The sequence below is a fragment of the Cydia amplana genome, chromosome 24, assembly GCF_948474715.1.
Source record: "Cydia amplana chromosome 24, ilCydAmpl1.1, whole genome shotgun sequence".
Taxonomy (NCBI): domain Eukaryota; kingdom Metazoa; phylum Arthropoda; class Insecta; order Lepidoptera; family Tortricidae; genus Cydia; species Cydia amplana.
In genome coordinates, this window is record NC_086092.1 from 8,828,092 (window position 1) to 8,847,754 (window position 19,663).

General features: G+C 37.5%; 1 protein-coding gene and 1 non-coding gene across 3 annotated transcripts in view; one reads left to right on the plus strand and one right to left on the minus strand.

Annotated features, from left to right (window-relative positions):
• The window catches only part of LOC134659325 (protein daughterless), a 172,073-nt gene that overhangs the window by 88,384 nt on the left and 64,026 nt on the right, over positions 1-19,663 (plus strand). The window lies entirely within an intron of this gene.
• Trnad-auc (transfer RNA aspartic acid (anticodon AUC)) lies at positions 17,925-17,997 on the minus strand. Its single transcript has one exon. It is a non-coding gene; the product is annotated as a tRNA-Asp (tRNA).

Below are 19,663 nucleotides of genomic sequence, written 5' to 3' on the forward strand. Positions count from 1 at the left end.
AACCTATTCATACAAAAAATGGAAAAATACAATAAACATTTTTAAAAAAGGGATATAATTTTTTAAAATTAAAATCCTTTTAACGACGTGTTTTGTGAATTTTATCTGTTGAAGTTCTGGCTGGAATCTGAGGGGCTACCGCGAAAACCGGGATCTTTCTCTTTTACTCTAATGAAGGCGTAATTAGAGTGACAGTGATTACAATAGAGAAGCCATTAACAATGAAATTGTCGCAATCGCAACCTGTACCACGCGACCAAAACGTCGTAAGTGCCGAAAAATTCATGGCGCTTACGCGTTTAGGTCGCGAGATTAACGCTTCGCTTCATGGTTTGTTGTCAAAACGACAGCAACTCATGGCGCAAAATACTGGTTCTCTGTGCCTGTTCGTGTTCTATACGTTAGTAATAATAGTTAAATGTATAATAAAAAACAGGCCAAGTGCGAGTCGGACTCGCGCACGAAGGGATACCATTACGCAAAAAACGGCAAAAAAAACACGTTTTTTGTATGGGAGCCCCATTTAAATATTTATTTTATTCTGTTTTTAGTATTTGTTGTGATAGCGGCAACAGAAATACATCATCTGTAATGTAAAAAAATTCAGCAGCCTAGCTATCACGGTTCATGAGATACAGCCTGGTGACAGACAGACGGACAGCGAAGTCTTAATAGGGTCCCGTTTTTACCGCTTGGGTACGGAACCCTAAAAACTACAATTTCGCTCTCTACATAGTACGTCACAATGACAAGATCTGGGGGCACGGTAGTGCCCCCGCCAAGACGAGCAAAGCGAAGCGCAAGGGCACTAACCTACCTTTTCTCGAAGCGCTTCGTCGTTTTTTTGAACCCTCATAACTTGGGTTTGGATTATACCAGATAAACAAAATTCTCGGGATATGATGTCAATAGTGGACTTATTAAACATAAAAAAATTCAATTGCATAGCTCTTATACTTAAGATTTTATTCATATCTAAAAAACCCTGATTTCGTCACTGACTCACTCACTGTTGATCATCAAAACCTCTAGGGTACTTCCTGAAGTCCTAGGAAGCTGAAATTTGGTATGTAAGATAGTATTAGTACACAAACAACAAAAAATTCAAAAACTTGAAATTTTTTGCCGCTAAGGGGGGGAAAAGGGGGGTGGAATTTTGTATGGGAAATCAATAACCGCTGAACCGATTTAGTTGAAATTTGGTATGTAGATAGTTTTTGTAATGGGGAATGGCATAGAATACTTTTCAACTCCAAAATCACCCCGTAAGGGTGAAAAGGAGGTGGAAAAGGGCGTTAGGGGAAAAAGAGGGTTGAAGTTTGTATGGGGAATCAGTAAAAAGCAGATTGTATAAAAGATGCCCCGAGGTACGTATTTCAGGATTTTTAATAGTAGGTCCTTAAATCACACGCGCAACCCTTTAAGTTAGGGGATGGAAGCAACTTACAAAAAGAAGTGAAATCCCACCAAAAACATTTTCATGTAAAATGTTGCCAAGGCGAAACCTTAAGGCTCGCACTGACAAAAAGTTATCAGATCTCTTGTAGAGCCAAGCTTCTAACTCTACAAGCCCTAACTTCACAAACTCTACACCTTAGTTAAAATATGTGGCTTGGCCGTTTCGTCTCCAAGAACTACTGTATTATAAAAAATAACGAATATAGTGAATACATTTTCCACCTTACGTCCATGTGACAGTAGTGAAACGGTCAAGCCACATATTTTGACTAAGGTGTAGAGTTTGTGAAGTTAGGGCTTGTAGAGTTAGAAGCTTGGCTCTACAAGAGATCTGATAACTTTTTGTCAGTGCGAGCCTTAAGGTTTCGTCTTGGCAACATTTTACATGAAAATGTTTTTGGTGGGATATAGTGTTACTCGAGAGGCATACGAATGTCCGCATTAACGGACATTATCGGCGGATACAGGTTTCGGTTAAAGTTATTATTAAGTTCGGTTTTATGTGTAACCGAATATGAATGAATGACATTTGGCGGGCGCATGGGATATATTATGAGAAAAACAAATTAATTTACAATAAGTTATCAGAAATTGCAAGAATATTATGTATTTCTAAAAACTGCGCTCTAAAAATAAGACTTAAATAATACACCATATTTCGAACGGACCTGACAATATGAAGGCATCATAAAAATCTCTCATCGCCTTTTCTTATACTCCTAGTTTTGAAAATATTTACTCCAATGGTGGAGACTTGTGAGGATTTCGGCAAAAAATCATTTTTCGGCCGAAGGTTCGATTTCGGTCGTTTCAATTTTGGAATCTTTCGCTTGCTCGTGCCTCGTGTTACTCGTGTATCAATATCCCTACATACGACAACTTTGCCCTCTTGTAAACAAATAACTATACCTATATATATATTCAGTATCCGTCTCAGCAGAAAGTGTCCAGCGACCGAAATGATGTTAACATTATCATCGTCGCGTTATCCCGGCTTTTTGCCTGAGCTTATAGGAGCCTGGGTTCCGCTTGGCAACTAATCCCGAAAATTTGTGTAGACACTAGTTTTTACGACAGCGACTGCCATCTGACTTTCCTACTCTAGAGGGTAAACTAGGCCTTGCTGGGATTAGTCCGGTTTCCTCACGATGCTTGCACGAACGCACGAAGCGACTGGTAAATATCAAATGATATTTCGTACATAAGTTCCGAAAAACTCATTGGCCTGGGTTTGAACCCGCGACGTCCAGGCCCCTATTTCACCAAGCTGACAGGTACGACAATTGTCAAAAAAATGACAGACCTTTGTTTCACCACGCCGACATTTGTCAGTGACATATGTCGAGTGACAATTGTCAAGTGACAGGTGACAGATGACAATTTCGTAAATTGTTTTGTATAGAACTTCATATAAACATGACAGGTAGTTTAGTACAATTGTCCATCTTAAATTTAATGACAATTATTTTGTGAAACAAGGGTAATGTTTACTAGTCGACATATTTGTCAATTCTTCACAAGAGATCGTTAATTGCTTTCGATGTGCCGTGTTGTCATCACTAACATGATATTGATTGAGATCCCATCTGTGTCCCGACCCCATTTAATGCAGCGTATACCTACATTATATGATGAGAGAAACCTTGGATAAGTGGACAAGAGACCTTGTAGAGTGGTGCCCTAGATATAATAAAAGAAAGAGTGGCCCACAAAAGTTTAGATGGTCGAATGATTTAACAAGAATAGGAGGTAAATGGATGCAAACAGCAAAAGAAAGAAACAAATGGAAAGCTATGGAGGAGGCCTACGTCAAAGGACGAGTTGAAGCTAAAGTTGATAAATCAAATTAATATATGTTATGTACCAGCTTCAATAATAAATGCTAATTACTATTACAATTACAATACCTACATTATTTGTTGACAAGGCGTCAAAGCATTATTTTTTTGTTAGTTTTAAGTATTTTTTTCTGCAAATGCAAAGTCAGTGACGTCAAAGTAGGAATCTATTCGTACTTTATATATTCCCTTGTATAAGAATATCACCACTATTGCTTTCGCGGAGATTCATTTTCTAACTAACCAAAACCCTAACTTTACTGTTAGTGCCCAACTTCGCCCAAGTAAATTATTAAAAAAACAATAAGATAAGATAAGATAGTTTATTCCATAACAACTTTACAATCATGTCCGAAATTTAACTTACAATACCTATCTAAACATACCTAATTTCGCTACCGGTCCCCAACTTCGCATTATATTTTTTTTTTATTATGAAAACTATACTGAGACTTATTCCAAATCCTAAATGTTGAATTACTAAACGCCTTCATAGGCAACAATTAAAATTTATAATGGAATTATGATTTAATGCTAGTTAAGAAGAATTTAAAAGCGATTTAAAGCGATTTTTATTTGTACCCTAAAGGCGAATTTAGGGTACACAGTTTTGCGAACGTTTATTTTCAATGAACTGCAACGATGATAACGGGGTTTGCTAACAACGAAAACACTACAATTGTCACCCAAGCCTGACACAGCTCCGATCTCATGTCAAGAATTACCGACAAATTGACAAATATGTCGACTTATAAAAACTACTCTTGTTTCACCAAATCATTGTCAATTGGACAATTGTAACTAAATGCCTGTCATGTTTATAAGCACTTCTATACAAAAACAGTTTACGAAGTTGTCACTTGTCACCTGTCACTTGACAATTGTCACCCGACATATGTCACTGACAAATGTCGGCGTGGTGAAATTGGGGCCTGATTGAAAGTCGCACGCTCTTACCTCTAGGCCACCAGCGCTTCGCATATAATAACCAGGTAAAATGGCAGAGGCGTCAATCAATACGTCAATTAAACCATTTATAAAAGGAAGGAAGCCGCAATATACCACAATCTACAAAATTAAATCCGATCTTTATTCACCTGTTGCCATAAATAATCAGCTAATAGTTCGACTAGTCATATATGCTAATGTAAATATTTGCTCGATCATGAGCCTTATATCGACGGGTGAAGGTGTATGAAAGGTCAGTTGGTAGCCAGGTGGCTTATGGGCTTGACTTTGGTTGACCCAGACGGGGCCCGATTAGGTGACATCTCTTCAGTTTACTCATCGCTTATAGATGTGTAGATAAGATTTTTGTTACCATCTCGGAAAATATATCGAATCACAATTATTTGTACATGATTTGACAACCCATCAGCTTGCCTAATTTTCAGATAATGGAGCATCTTCATCGCATATTGCCACGGCTCATGGGAGCCTGGGGTCCGCTTGACAACTAATCAAGAATTGACATAGGCACTAATATTTACGAAAGCGACTGCCATCTGACCTTTCAACCCAGAGGGGAAACTAGGCCTTGTTAGGATTAGTCCGGTTTCCTCACGATGGTGTCCTTGCTATTGGTAAATATCAAATTATATTTCGTACATAAGTTCCGAGAAACTCATTAGTACGAGCCGGGGTTTGAACCCTTTGAACCCGCGACCTCCGGATTGAAAGCCGCACGCTCTTACCGCTAGGCCACCAGCGCTCTTTTTTTCAGACAATACAGCAATTTTTCTACAGCTCATGAAGGAAGCCAAAGTTGGTTCGGCTTACCTCTATTTCTGAGTTTCCACCTGCTGTAATTGTATTTGAACATAAATATATTAGCTTAGTTATGTAATTGACGAAAGGCCACTGCTGATAAGCTTGTCATATGAAAAATTGAATATTCTAAAGTTCAAACTTCAAATATACTTTATTTATGAATAATATTCTGACAAAAGTCCGGATGTCACCCTAGAAATTCCGAGATTTTCTGGACTGTAATTATTTCAATACTGAAAATCAGCGTTGCGGAGTGTGCCATGTGGGACTGTGGGTCCTGCCGTGATAAGAAGCTATTTAGCGCAACTATAATTTTGTGTAATTATTTTTAGTTAGTTTTACTTTATTGTGCTACGAGGGGTGTTCAAAATATTCTCGGTATGAGAATGAAAACAAACAAGTACGAAAAGTTTGATATTTTTATTTTTCAATATACTCCCCCCCTATGTTCATACACTTAAAAGATCGATCAATATTTTTTTTTTAATCCTGCATAAAAATATTTTTTATCTTTGGTGTAAAAATGCTCCTCCACTGCCGCCTTCAATGCTTCATCATCGGAAAATTTATTTCCACGCAGATCCTTTTTAAGATTGGGGAACAAAAAGAAGTCGCTGGGGGCTAAGTCCGGACTATACGGTGGGTGAGTAACAGTTTCAAACCCACATTCAACAATAGCTGCCTTGGCAATATGAGCAGTATGGACGGGGGCGTTGTCATGCAGAAGCATAACAACTTTGGTTAACTTTCCTCGCCTCTTTTCTTTGATTGCATCCTTTAATTGACGTAGAATGTTAGCGTAGTACTGTCCTGTGATATTTACACCTTTTTCTTTATAATCGATCAGTAATACTCCTTCACAATCCCAAAATATCGTGGCCATGACCTTGCCAGCTGAAGGGATGACCTTGAACTTCTTGGGATGAGCTGAACCCTTAATGTGCCACTGCATGGACTCTTGTTTACTCTCTAGGTCATAATGATGAACCCAGGTTTCATCTCCAGTAACTATTCTTTGCAGCACCTCATCAGGATTTTCACCGCACAGGTCAATAAAATCGGAACAACAAGCTACACGCATGTCTTTTTGAAGCCGAGTCAGCATTCGCGGAACCCATCTTGCACTTACTTTTGACATATTAAGATGGTCATGGATAATATAATGTACGGTACCAATAGAGAGATTGGTTACTTGTGCTATAGATTTTACCTTCACTCGACCATCTTCCAATATAAGTTTTTCCACTTTATCAATATTTTCTTGTGAAGTAGCTACTACAGGCCGGCAGGTCTAGGGTCGTCTTCAACACTCTCCCTTCCACGTTTAAACTCGCTTGACCACTTTTGAATGGTAGATAAAGAAGGAGCAGACTCACGGTAAACACAATCCATTTCCTCTTTTATGGTTATTTGATTTTTACCCTGTTTTGTCAAGAATTTTATCACGCATCGATGTTCTAATTTAGTTAACATTGTCAATTCCCACATGATGTTCATGTTTGTTCAGCAATTGCAGAAAAACAAAAGAACATCTCGCTTCGAATTATACTTTTTTTTAATGTCAATGAATAAACCTTAGCGGCCAGTAACGAAAGAAATTTTAGAAGAGGTTGTAAGATATCAATACCGAGAATATTTTGAACGCCCCTCGTAATAAAGATATTTTCTGTTTTCTTTCTATCCTCCTAAGTTCAGATGTCCTTACAAAATCATATCGAATTTTGAACAATGAAATGAAAGAAGGTTGCAAATTCAGAACTGCAAAAATTACTGTTACTTACGAAGATATTTAATTATTTTTGTACCGGGGACATCTAATCCTATCACATAAGAAATAGCCCCCACTTAATCGAAGCATAAGGGGTTATTTCTCGATATCTCCGTACACGTTATCGCACCCCGGTCGTCGACTCGCCCACCTGCGCACGCGCCGCGAGTCGCGACAGATGCGCGCCTTCGGCCATCTCCGGCGCCGCTCGGCAGTCTCCGGCTTTTGAAGCTTCTGATTGAAGGCTTTAGGGTTGCGGGGTGCCTTTGGTTATTATAAAATAAAATATTTTTATTGACAAAAACAAGTTACAGGTAGGTGTTGAAGACCCTGACTTCTGGCGGTCTAGCATGAGTTGCGTTCTCGCGCGCGACTCCATACATCTGGCGCGACTTCAAGTATGGAGTCGCGCGCCAGAACGCAACTAGACAGTCTGAGCTAGGTAAAGACCTGTTAAGGGGCCCACTGATTAACAGTCCGCCGGACGGACGGTATCGGCCTGTCAGTTAGAACTAAAATTTTTCAGTTCCGATCAATTGACAGTTAATCAGTGGGCGCCTTTACAGAAGTCAGTGTCCTCTCCCAGGCAATAGAAACTGTATAAAGAACATCAATTAATCTATTCGGTTATTGCGAATTAAACCGTGTTTGCAAGTCGATAAGGTTAACTTTTGTTTGAGCTAAGTAAGTAGTCTATATCTAGATTTGGAGAGAGTAGCGCTAAATTTTAGGTATTCTTAACCGTTTCTGTGAAACAATAAGGTCAAAAATTGATTGACCATCTTTGTCACTTGGACATTTGGAGACAGGGTACCTATATTGGTCATTGAAAATTTAACATTGTATGCCAGTACATAAGGCCATCATTTGTTTGAACAGATTCTGTAAAATAATACAATTTTTAGCATAGTTTTGAGCAGGAAAAGCCAAACTATAGTTGGTCAAACCCAATTTGTCAGTAAATAAGAACAAAAAAAAACTATACGCATCCTTTTCTTTTGGGTGCTAGTACTAGTGTAAGACAATGATAATATGATTCTTTCTGTCTTTGTTTGAAATGAGACAGTCCTTTGAGGCTTTGACAAACTATAAATAAAAGACGTTTTTTCGGGAACGTACAGGTTTTTAGGGTTGCGAGTTTAATAACAATATTTATAAGCAATTATCATCGTACTTAATCATAAACAAAGCCATTTTCGAGTAATAAAGTTGGATCGTAACACAAACAAGAAATAAATGATTCAAATAACAATTACGCGGTGGAACTCTTTAATACCCCTGCATCGGTTTGATGTGTAGGGTTGTCGATTTCTACATTTACACTATATTAAAAAAAAAAAACAATCTTGTAGGTTTCTATAAGTACCTTAAGTACATTGTGTTTTTTTTATCAGGCATTCTAACGGATAAGTAGTAGAACTGACAGTATGATACTGGATTTGCTTTCACCATTTTGACTACAAAATCCTAAAATCGGCAAATCAAAATTTACGCAAAAGTAGCGAAACGACCCAGTTTAAATAATGAGTATTTGTTTTGCGTTTTATTAATTATGTAAAATGATACTAACTTATGTCGGGAGGTCTAGCAAAAAAGATAATTAACAGTCATAACATAAGATTAATAATATTAATATGCATAATAAAACAATTGTTTTATATTTACATTAGGATTACCTAATTAAAGCACACGAGACGATCACGCACGAAACATTTACTTGTGTATATTTGAAATATTTTGAATGGAGTATAACTCTGTATATTTTTTTGAAATTTGATTGTTGTATTTTTCAGCAATGGTGATGCAAATCATGATTTGATTTACATGTAAATCAAATCATGATTTGCATCACCAGATAATGCATTATCTGCTCGGTGCTGTGGCATAATATGGTTAGAACCGGTGATAGTTTTTGACATTTATACCATATATCGGAGTGGCCAAGGTGTTCACAAATATCTGAACACGACTCTATTGTCAAGGCGTTAGAGTGCGTGTTTAGATATTTTGTTGAGCACCTCGGCCGCTCCGATATATATCTGATGGCCACTGTACATATGTATATCTAAATTTGATATTACACATCACGTAACATTTATTCAATATTTTTATCACTAAATAATTTTACAAATAATGCATTTATATCTAGGAAATCCGCGTTATATCTAAATTGAAAAATAAAGACCTTCACTTTAAAAATAATCCTAAAATGAACAGTTGATACTGTTGGGCAGCCAGACTACTTGATTTAGCGAGTACCAGCCCTGATGGGTTTATTATTATTGCACCGCGTTATTTGGGCCGATGCCGTGAAGGTTCGTGTGAATGGCTCTACATACATACATACATACTTTTACTATCTATAATACCTTACCCTTAAAGGTTCCGTCACATAGGCGCGTTTTCCGGGCGGGGCGTGAGCGTTTTATATGTAAAAGCGCGCGGCGCGCCCCGCTCACGCTCCGCCCGGAAAACGCGCCTGCGTGACGGAGCCTTTATTCTTTGCGGCCTAGCCTAGTCCAGTATCACATCTACTTTATTGTAGATTGCAAATTACTACTTTAAAAACCAAACCGTTGTTTTTATCATTTGTTTTAGAAACAATCCAAGGTTACTTAAATGTAATTAATAAAATATGAAGCCGAAACGAAAGTGGGGCGAGACTTTAAACGGAGGAAAAAAGTTAAAAACTCACCCCAACTACACTTACGGGATCGATGCTGAAAGAATACGGAACTTGTGGACTTATTACGTGTGCCATTTGATATAAAGAGTTCACCCACAAGGGGACTAGCCAAGATGACAATCATACATTCCCAATTAGATATATGGCTAATGTTCTCAAAAATTCTTGAACATGCAACTAAACGTGTTAAAAATAGAGATTTTTTTCAGATATTTGTGAGCACCTTGGCCGCTCCGGTATATCTGATGGCGAATGAAGATGAAATGAAATTAAAAAAAACATGTATAGACATGTTCACTTAATTGTCAGAGATGACATTTAAAATAAGGTTGGCAACAATGAATTTCATAAAAAAAAATTAAGTGGTCATTATACGAAGTATCGAAGAGTGCCAAAAAGATACTGCGTGTATGCACAAATACTTTTTTGGGGATTAGACTAAAGACTTGTCTTGACAACTACATATAAGGTAGGGTTTTAAAGATATGTGCACGACCCTTTAAATGGCAAATAAAAGTACGGGAGTAGAAAAAATCTATTAACGAATTTTATTTTGTGGCTATGAACAAATAACGCTTTCATCTTTCATAGCAATTGCCTTGATAGCAATACGTGTTAAACAATAGGGGTCTCGGCAGAGCAAAGTTTTAAACGTCCAAGTTGGGGCCTATGCAAGTTCGGGCGTGCATGTTTTATGAACTTGCCCGTGTCACGTACGTTTTTAGACTTAGCCGGGCTTTTTACGAAAAGTCGATGCTTTTTGAGAATACTCTTTTGTAAGCCAGACGATACTAAATACATATATGGCTCTTAATTTTTACCAGTTAAATTATGGATACTTGCAATAAGTATAGCTTACCGGTGTCCCTTTGTTTCCCGTAAAGTTTTAAGTCATAATGTATTGTTTGTAGTGTTGTGAATTTAAGCTTCGAGGCGTAAACTACAAGACTCGAGTCGCGACTTCTGAGTCTAGAAGCCTCGAAACTTAAAGCCTCGACCATATAATACTTAACTTAATAAGTTCGCGTTGCTGCTTACGAGCACAGAAACCTCGAGTTTTTAGGCCTCAAGCTTTAAACCCTCCTGCTTTGAAGGTTTAAGTCTATAAGGTTTGTTGCATTTAAGTCTTAAAAGCTTTTAACAAATTAGATTAATCTATGCCATATCTGATAGTTATACAGGGTGCCCGTGAGGAACCCGAGAGATTCTAACAGCATAATCCTGAGGTCGTTAGAAGTAAAAAAACCGGTCAAGTGCGAGTCGGACTCGCCCACTGAGGTTTCCGTGTATTTGTTGTTGTAGCGGCAACAGAAATACCTCATCTGTGAAAATTTCAGCTGTCTATAGCCGGTCGGTTCATGAAATACAGCCTGGTGACGTGACGGACGGACGTATGGACAGCGGAGTCTTAGTAATAGAGCCCCGTTTTTACCCTTTGAGTACGGAACCCTAAAAACTAGGTAGACCGCCACACCGGACACCGTCAAATTAACGGTTAAAAATAAATACACAATAATTCTTTCTGCCTATAACGCTCGTTGTTTGAGCTCTTAACGCTTGACTCAGGCCTTCGAGGTTCGGGGGCTTGAACTATCAATAGGCCCGAGTTTTTAAAGCTTGAGCTCTCTATGAAGCCCGAGTCTTAAAGACTTACTCTTAAGAGCTCATAAAAAGCTTGAGTCGTTAAGGTTCTGAACCGTTTCTGAGCTCTAACCTTTAACGCTTGAGTCTTCAAAGCTTGAACCTTCAAGGTTTGCAAGTCTTTAAGGTTTAAAAGTCTTCAAGACTAGTCTTTTAACAACACTAATTGTTTGTCATATTAACATTAGTTATAGAACTGAAACCGTTAACTTTTCATGATTTTCCTAAGGTTATCCTATAGATAGGTTAGGTTAGGTTAGGTTTGTTTTATGGCCAATGATCGGAATAGGTAGTGCCATTTGGGGTGAATGACCTCAAACATTGTACTTAACATGGATAAGACTCGGGATTCCAAGACTCTTATTTGTAGGGTTCCGTACCTCAAAAGGAAAAACGGAACCCTAATAGGATCACTCGTGCGTCTGTCTGTCCGTCCGTCTGTCACAGCCTATTTTCTCCGAAACTACTGGATAATTAAGTTGAAATTTGGCACACATATGTAAGTTTGTGACCCAAAGATGGACGTGTAAAACGCAAATAAATGAATTTTAAATATGGAGGCCATTTTTGGGGGGTAAATGAGAAAATTATAGTTTTTCAAACTATATCGTGTCGTGTTACATATCAAATAAAAGAGCTCATTGTAAGGATTTAAAAATATTTTTTTTAATAATTTTTGGCTTAATAGTTTAGCCGTTATTCAAGATAATAGTCCCCCCCCTCCCTTATCTCCGAAAGTACTGGTTCTAAAATTTTGAAAAAAATACACAAAATAGTTCTTTACCTATAGATGACAGAAAAAACCTACTAGAAATGTGCAGTCAGCGTGAGTCGGACTTAATGTACGGAATCCTTGGAACGCGAGTCCGACTCGCACTTGGCCGGTTTTTTTCACAAAAATATTTCTTGGCATGTCTTTAATTGAAGTAGGTAATATGAAATCCCGGGGTGAAAAGGTATATCCATACTAAGCTTACGCACCGAAGTCCCGTGAAATGGCACTACCAATTCCGATCACTGTTTATGGCAATCCTGGAATGTGACGCGTTTCTGAACCAAATAAATTATGACTAACGAAAATGCGGGCAAACAATACATTATGACTTTAAACTCTTTGGGAAACAATAGAGACCCATAGGTTAGGTACCGTTATAAAAAAAGTATAATGTACATATGTACTGTTAAGTATAGTGTAATGTATGTAATAAAGTATAATGGTTAGGCCTTTTTGTGATTTTTCCTTCACCGGAAAGCAATTAGTAAATATTAACGGCGTGATTGTCACAAGCCGGGGTTCGAACCCGCGACCTCCTTGAAAGCTTTCCGTAATCATGTCCATTCGTCGGTAGATCGTCTCGACGGCGTCTGTGGAATATCGAGCGAGAGGCGTCTACGGGAGGACAGTACCTAGTTATGTTATATACCTTTGTTATGTATCTAGCCAAAAGCAGTGGTCAGACATACGAGGGACGACTGAATAGTTCGCGGCCTTAGAAAAAAAATTAAAGAGAGTAAATGTTAATTATAAATCGTTAATAATCGTTAGTAATGGCGGCAATATTTAAACTGCCAAAGAGGCGGGCAAAAAGTAGCATAGTTTTGTTTTAGTCTACAAAAGACTCTCGATTATACTTCGTTTTTTTTAGGATTAGAAATTTAGTAAACAATATTGATGTGTCTTTTAATTGAAAAACACTTTTTAAAAATCAATAACTATTACTTATGAAAGCAGAATACTATAAAAGATCGTATTAGATTCATAATTGTTACATATTTACCGTAACTTTTTTTTTAATGTGTTTTTCATTTAAAAGACACGTCAAGATTGTTTACCAAATTTCTAATCCTAAAAAAACGAAGTATACAAGTAGGTAGATAATAACTCAATTTTCGAAATTATGACACTACCTAACCCAGACCAGACTAGCTATCATGGTCGCATTTTTACCACCTGTCATGCCATGCGTCACTTTCGCACTTACATATTTGTTAGAACGTGACAGCCATGGTGACAAATGATAAAGAGCCGGCCATGTTAGCCCTACAGAGTCCGTCATTTAGTCAAGTCCACGTAACAATATCCTGTATCATGAATGTCAAGTTTTTTGACATTTATGGTACAGGGATATCTATCTAATACCTTTAAACGAGCAATTCTTGTTTATTTATATATTTATTTATTTATATATATATATATATATATATATATTTCGGGGATCTCGGAAACGGCTCTAACGATTTCGATGAAATTTGCTATATGGGGGTTTTCGGGGGCCAAAAATCGATCTAGCTAGGTCTTATCTCTGGGAAAACGCGCATTTTCGAGTTGTTATATGTTTTCCGAGCGAAGCTCGGTCACCCAGATATTATTTGATAATAAAGACAGTATTTTATTCATTACATGGCAGTCATATGTTGCAGTCATAAATCAGCGTTATCTAAGTGCATATGAATTTCATATGCACTATATGTATGTCATATATGTGCAACACTCTCGTTTGGAAAGTAGTTTTGATACTTATCACCCTATCATCAGTACGGATATGATGGTCGTTCTTGTCTACGTGACAGCGTGATAAAACGGTGTCCGTCACTTTCTTTCCCACGGTGTTAAACAGTGACAGTTATTTTATCACGTGGATAAAGATGGATAAAGCTATCCATAATAGGCTGGCTGGTTCAATTGCAACTTTGCCTGACTGTCGTATAGGTACTCACTCAGTCTTTTAAGTTAACTTTACACCGACTTCGGCGTGACAAAGTGTGTAAGTGTCATATTAGTGGCTCTGTGAGCTGTTGAACTCGCCAACCGCCATGGCTGCGCCATTTTGAACAATTTCCTAAAACTAAATCGACTTAAAAAATGTACGTACTTACCTGTACTTCATTAATTTAATTATCAAACCTGCTCACCAAATTTCACGAAAATCGGTTAAGAAAAGCGACCTGAGTCTGTACCGTGAGTCACTGACAGTGTCAAAACCAAAACTGACATATACGCTATCGAGAACGTAATTTACTTTCTATACATCTCGTTCGCACTAATATGCGAATTGCGAATACGAAAGAATTTTTATTCAAGCTGACGGAGACCTTTTCTAACACTCGGTCAACAATACCTCGGAGTTTCGAATTATTAGGGTTCCTCACCCAAAGGGTAAAAACGGGGCTATTACTAAGACTTCGCTGTCCATCTGTCTGTCCGTCTGTCACCAGGCTGTATCTCATGAACCGTGATAGCTAGGCCGTGTCACAAATGATGTATCTCTGTTGCCGCTATAACAACAAATACTAAAAATAAAATAAAATAAATGTTTAAGGGGGGCTCCCATACAACAAACACGATTTTCTTGCTCTATTCTTTGTTGATGGTGCGGAACCCTTCGTGCGCGAGTCCGACTCGCACTTGGCCGGTTTTTAATATCAAAATTGAAAACAATTTATTTTATTAAATAGATTGTTTAACTACACAATTAGTCCGCGGGACTGACCCAAATGTACCAGGAAAACATACGAGGGGCGTTCAAAATATTCTCGGTATTGATATCTTACGACCTCTTCTAAAATTTCTTTCGTTACTGGCCGCTAAGGTTTATTCATTGACATTAAAAAAAAGTATAATTCGAACCGAGATAGTCTTTTGTTTTTCTGCAATTGCTGAACAAACATGAACATCCTGTGCGAATTGACAATGTTAACTAAATTAGAACATCGATGCGTGATAAAATTCTTGACAAAACAGGGTAAAAATCAAAAAACCATAAAAGAGGAAATGGATTGTGTTTACCGTGAGTCTGCTCCTTCTTTATCTACCATTCAAAAGTGGTCAAGCGAGTTTAAACGCGGAAGGGAGAGTATTGAAGATGACCCTAGACCTGGCCGGCCTGTAGTAGCTACTTCACAAGAAAATATTGATTAAAGTGGAAAAACTTATATTGGAATATGGTCGAGTGAAGGTAAAATCTATAGCACAAGTAACCAATCTCTCTATTGGTACCGTACATGATATTATACATGACCATCTTAATATGTCAAAAGTAAGTGCAAGATGGGTTCCGCGAATGCTGACTCGGCTTCAAAAAGACATGCGTGTAGCTTGTTGTTCCGATTTTATTGACCTGTGCGGTGAAAATCCTGATGAGGTGCTGCAAAGAATAGTTACTGGAGATGAAACCTGGGTTCATCATTATGACCCAGAGAGTAAACAAGAGTCGATGCAGTGGCACATTAAGGGTTCAGCTCATCCCAAGAAGTTCAAGGTCATCCCTTCAGCTGGCAAGGTCATGGCCACGATATTTTGGGATTGTGAAGGAGTATTACTAATCGATTATAAAGAAAAAGGTGTAAATATCACAGGACAGTACTACGCTAACATTCTACGTCAATTAAAGGATGTAATTAAAGAAAAGAGGCGAGGAAAGTTAACCAAAGGTATTCTGCTTCTGCATGACAACGCCCCCGTCCATACTGCTCATATTGCCAAGGCAGCTATTGTTGAATGTGGGTTTAAAACTGTTACTCACCCACCGTATAGTCCGGACTTAGCCTCCAGCGACTTCTTTTTGCTCCCCAATCTTAAAAAGGATCTGCGTGGAAATAAATTTTCTGACGATGAAGCATTGAAGGCGGCAGTGGAGGAGCATTTTTACACGAAAGATAAAAAATATTTTTACGAGGGATTAAAAAAAATAATTGATCGATCTTTTAAGTGTATGAACATAGGGGGGGAGTATATTGAAAAATAAAAATATCAAACTTTTCGTACTTGTTTGTTTTCATTCTCATACCGAGAATATTTTGAACACCCCTCGTAGCCTAGAACAAATAAAGCAACAACTATAATAAGTCAAGCAAGTTCCCTTTCTATTATAGCTCTCTGTCTCGTTCCCTCGCGCCCTGTGCGAACGGGATGGGAAGGCAAGTTGTTTCATTAGACTTGTGCAAGTTTCGGGGCTTGGTGGACAAGCTTTTGCATGCGGGTTTGCTTGCATTTATATGTGAAAACTAGTGTAAATACAAGTAATGTTTTATGGTCGAGTCATAATTATTAACTTGAGTTACGAGTCTCAAGAACCCGCCGCCAAAAAGCCGCTCCCATACAATTTTCTTCCCTGCTAGGAGGGATCAAAGTAACACTTTTTTGTTCTAGCACACTATTTTTACATTCATACCTCACTACGTTCGGGATTCTATTGTAGAATCCATCGCTTCATTCAGGATTCAATGTACGCCCTTGACGGAAATATATCATTTTGATCCCTTGTAACACAAACTACCTATACTATTACTTTACATATCTAGGTATATATTATATACGATTATTTACATTATTTTGCTTTCATAAGTAATAATATCAAAATGCGCGTATTCCCAGAGATAAGACCTAGCTAGATCGATTTTTCGCCCCCGAGAACTGCCATATAGTCAATTTCATCGAAATCGTTTGAGCCGGTTCCGAGATCCCCGAAATATATATATAAATAAACAAGAATTGCTCGTTTAAAGAAATTAGATTAGATAAACTAATTTTTATAAAGCATTTTTCAATAATTTTCAATAAAAAGACACGTCAAGACTGTTTACCTTTTTTCTAATGCTAAAAAAAAGAACTTTAGCAAAGCTCCGAAGAAGTCATACTTGTCTACTGTTAAAACTCTACCTGTCAGTTACAGTCAATACTACAATATAACAAACTTTTCTCTAACTGCCGTATTCGAACTTCAAGATATTCACAAGAGACGACACGTACTAGATCCATTCTATATACGTTATAGTTTAGATTTCAACTAGTTCTCTTTTGCAGCGCAATTCGGGCAACCAATGTCACTTTTACGATAGATCGTGTTGGATATCTATTAGATGTGAATTAGATCTCTAAGTAATATCTTGTGGAAAACGTTCAAAAGTATCTCCAGAATCGCGGAAATGTCAAATTTGACAGGTTAGATCTTAAACATATCGTTATCGTATCTTGGCGATGTCTAATAGATATCTATTACAAAATCCGAATCGGGCCCTTAAGCTCTTTGAATTATCAGTTATCACATAATTATTATTAAATTCCAACTAACTATCTCTATATCACTTAAACTTATCAATCTTATCAATTATGCCCACAGATTACGTTTTCCACTCACACGCACATACTCGGAAAACAGAAAACACCCCATACGCCCGTCTCTGTCGCACACCGCGCCCTCTCGCTCACAAAACGGGGGGGAGAAGTCTGGCAACGTCGCGCGCGCCGCGCAAAACGTACTAAGTGTAAATGTACAATTATGGACATACGACGTTCTTGCGAACTTTTGTTTGTAAACTTTTTAATTCTGAAGTGACTTAAGTATAAATGATTCATTTATTTAGATACAACTTTTTGCAAAGTTTAGTTTTGTCTTCTAAAATGACGTTTTGATAAATGGAAGTGTAGATAACATGTATTGGTTTGGTTTTAAAGTTTTAACGTATGAATAGTGATGCTAAGTTTAAGAGTCGTTTGAGTTTTGTTTTTAATTTGGTGGGATTATTTCAACGAATTGTTGTGATAGAAGATTCAGGAATCAGTATCTAGGAGTACCTAATACCTATTTGTATGATATGTTATTGTTCGGTCTCGCATTATCCATAATATGAAGTGTATGAGTGCTGTTTAGTTTAATTTTTGATTGACTGCGACAAATTGTGATAATTTTTTAATTTTAACAAGTAGAAACGTCTGCGATCGATGCTATTAAGCTTAGAATAAATTTAAAAGTGGAAAAATTACTGTCTTGGGTGAGACTTGAACTCACGGCCTCTGGATCGATACTCCAGCGCTCTGCCATCTGAGCCACCAAGACCTCATCCATAGCCAGCAAATCTTTCCGCCATATGGGTCAAGGGGACCCGAGCGACATCTACCGTAAGAGCGTTACACTCCGCCGAGGCCGTGAGTTCAAGTCTCACCCAAGACAGTAATTTTTCCACTTTTAAATTGTGATAATGTCATTATTAATGTGAAATATCTATGAAAATATGACGTTTTATGACATTTCCTCACTTTGTTCCATTCAAGTCGATGCAGAGTTGACTTAGACGGACTCTAAAAAGCATGTAATTAGATATTAAAAGCATATGTAGTAAATTGAATAAAAAGCAATCTAACCTCATATTAGTCTAACAAAAACTGAATATGTACTTAACCAGTAAACTTGAGAGCAAAGAAAACTGATCACCATTTATTACATCTCCATACAAAACTACTAGTTTTGAATGATCTTGTGTATAATATCAAGCTCAACTCTTTCGTGTATCCATTTCCTATAATTTTACGCGACCGTAATGTGGTTTTTACGAGCGCCTCGACCGCATCACTTTCGGCCATTATTAACTCATCACTACATACATAGTATAAAACAAAGTCGGTTCCCTGTCTGTCTGTCTGTATGTATGCTTAGATCTTTAAAACTACGCAACGGATTTTGATGCGGTTTTATTTAATAGATACTATAGATAGTGATTCAAGAAGAAGGTTTATGTATAATTTGTAAACCCGCGCGAAGCCGGGGCGGGTCACTAGTTGTGGAATAAATAGGACGGTGTAAAACTGTTGCGTTTGTCTTGACCAGAAACTTCATCTAGATTCTATTCTGACAGTTGACAGCTGTCAAATAGTAGAAGATTACGTCCCATTAAAGTTTACAGTTTTCGCACGTCGTTGCTTGTTTTTCGCCTACCACGCAATTCAGATAAAAGTAAAAGGTCACTTCTGTAGACGAAACGAAGAGTTAACGACCCAACTACATATGAGGAGACTCTTTTCAAAAGGGCTTATTTCTTATTTCTCTATAACACATACAAAAATAAGCCATTTTAAAAAGACAGTCCTTAAATTTATCATATTTTGCTTATTTGCATCTCAAGTACCTATTTAAAAAATGCATCCCGCCTGAAAGGAAGCAGCGGAGAAACTAGTTTTGGATTCTCTTAAATTTGCGATGTTTAATGAGTTAAGCATACTATAAAAGTGTATGACCCAAGTTCATTTAGGTACTCGGTGTCTCGTACCATGCCCACAGACCCTACACTGTTAACTGACAGTTCATAATCCTTATTACAAAAGTCATAAGGTCCACCGATGGAGAGTTAAGTGTTTTACTGTTTGTACATGCCCAAACATTGAAACGTATTGAAATCATTAAAACATTTGTTTACATGCGTCACACAGATAAGTTAAGCTGGAAATTTGATACGGTCAAAGATACTTTTAATTGTCAGTGAAATACCGAATATGACGATAAATGTCATTGAATCGGTCAAAACAACCAATGTAGAGGAGTCACAAATATGTATACGATTTTATTATGTTTTTGATTTGTCCATTTATTCTCATTTCTAATTTTAAGTAGTTAACTAGCAGAAACGTCTGCGAACGATGCTATTACGTTAGAATAAATTTAAAAGTGGAAAAATTACTGTCTTGGGTGAGATTCCCATTTCTCATTGTCACCTAGCAACTGATAGAAG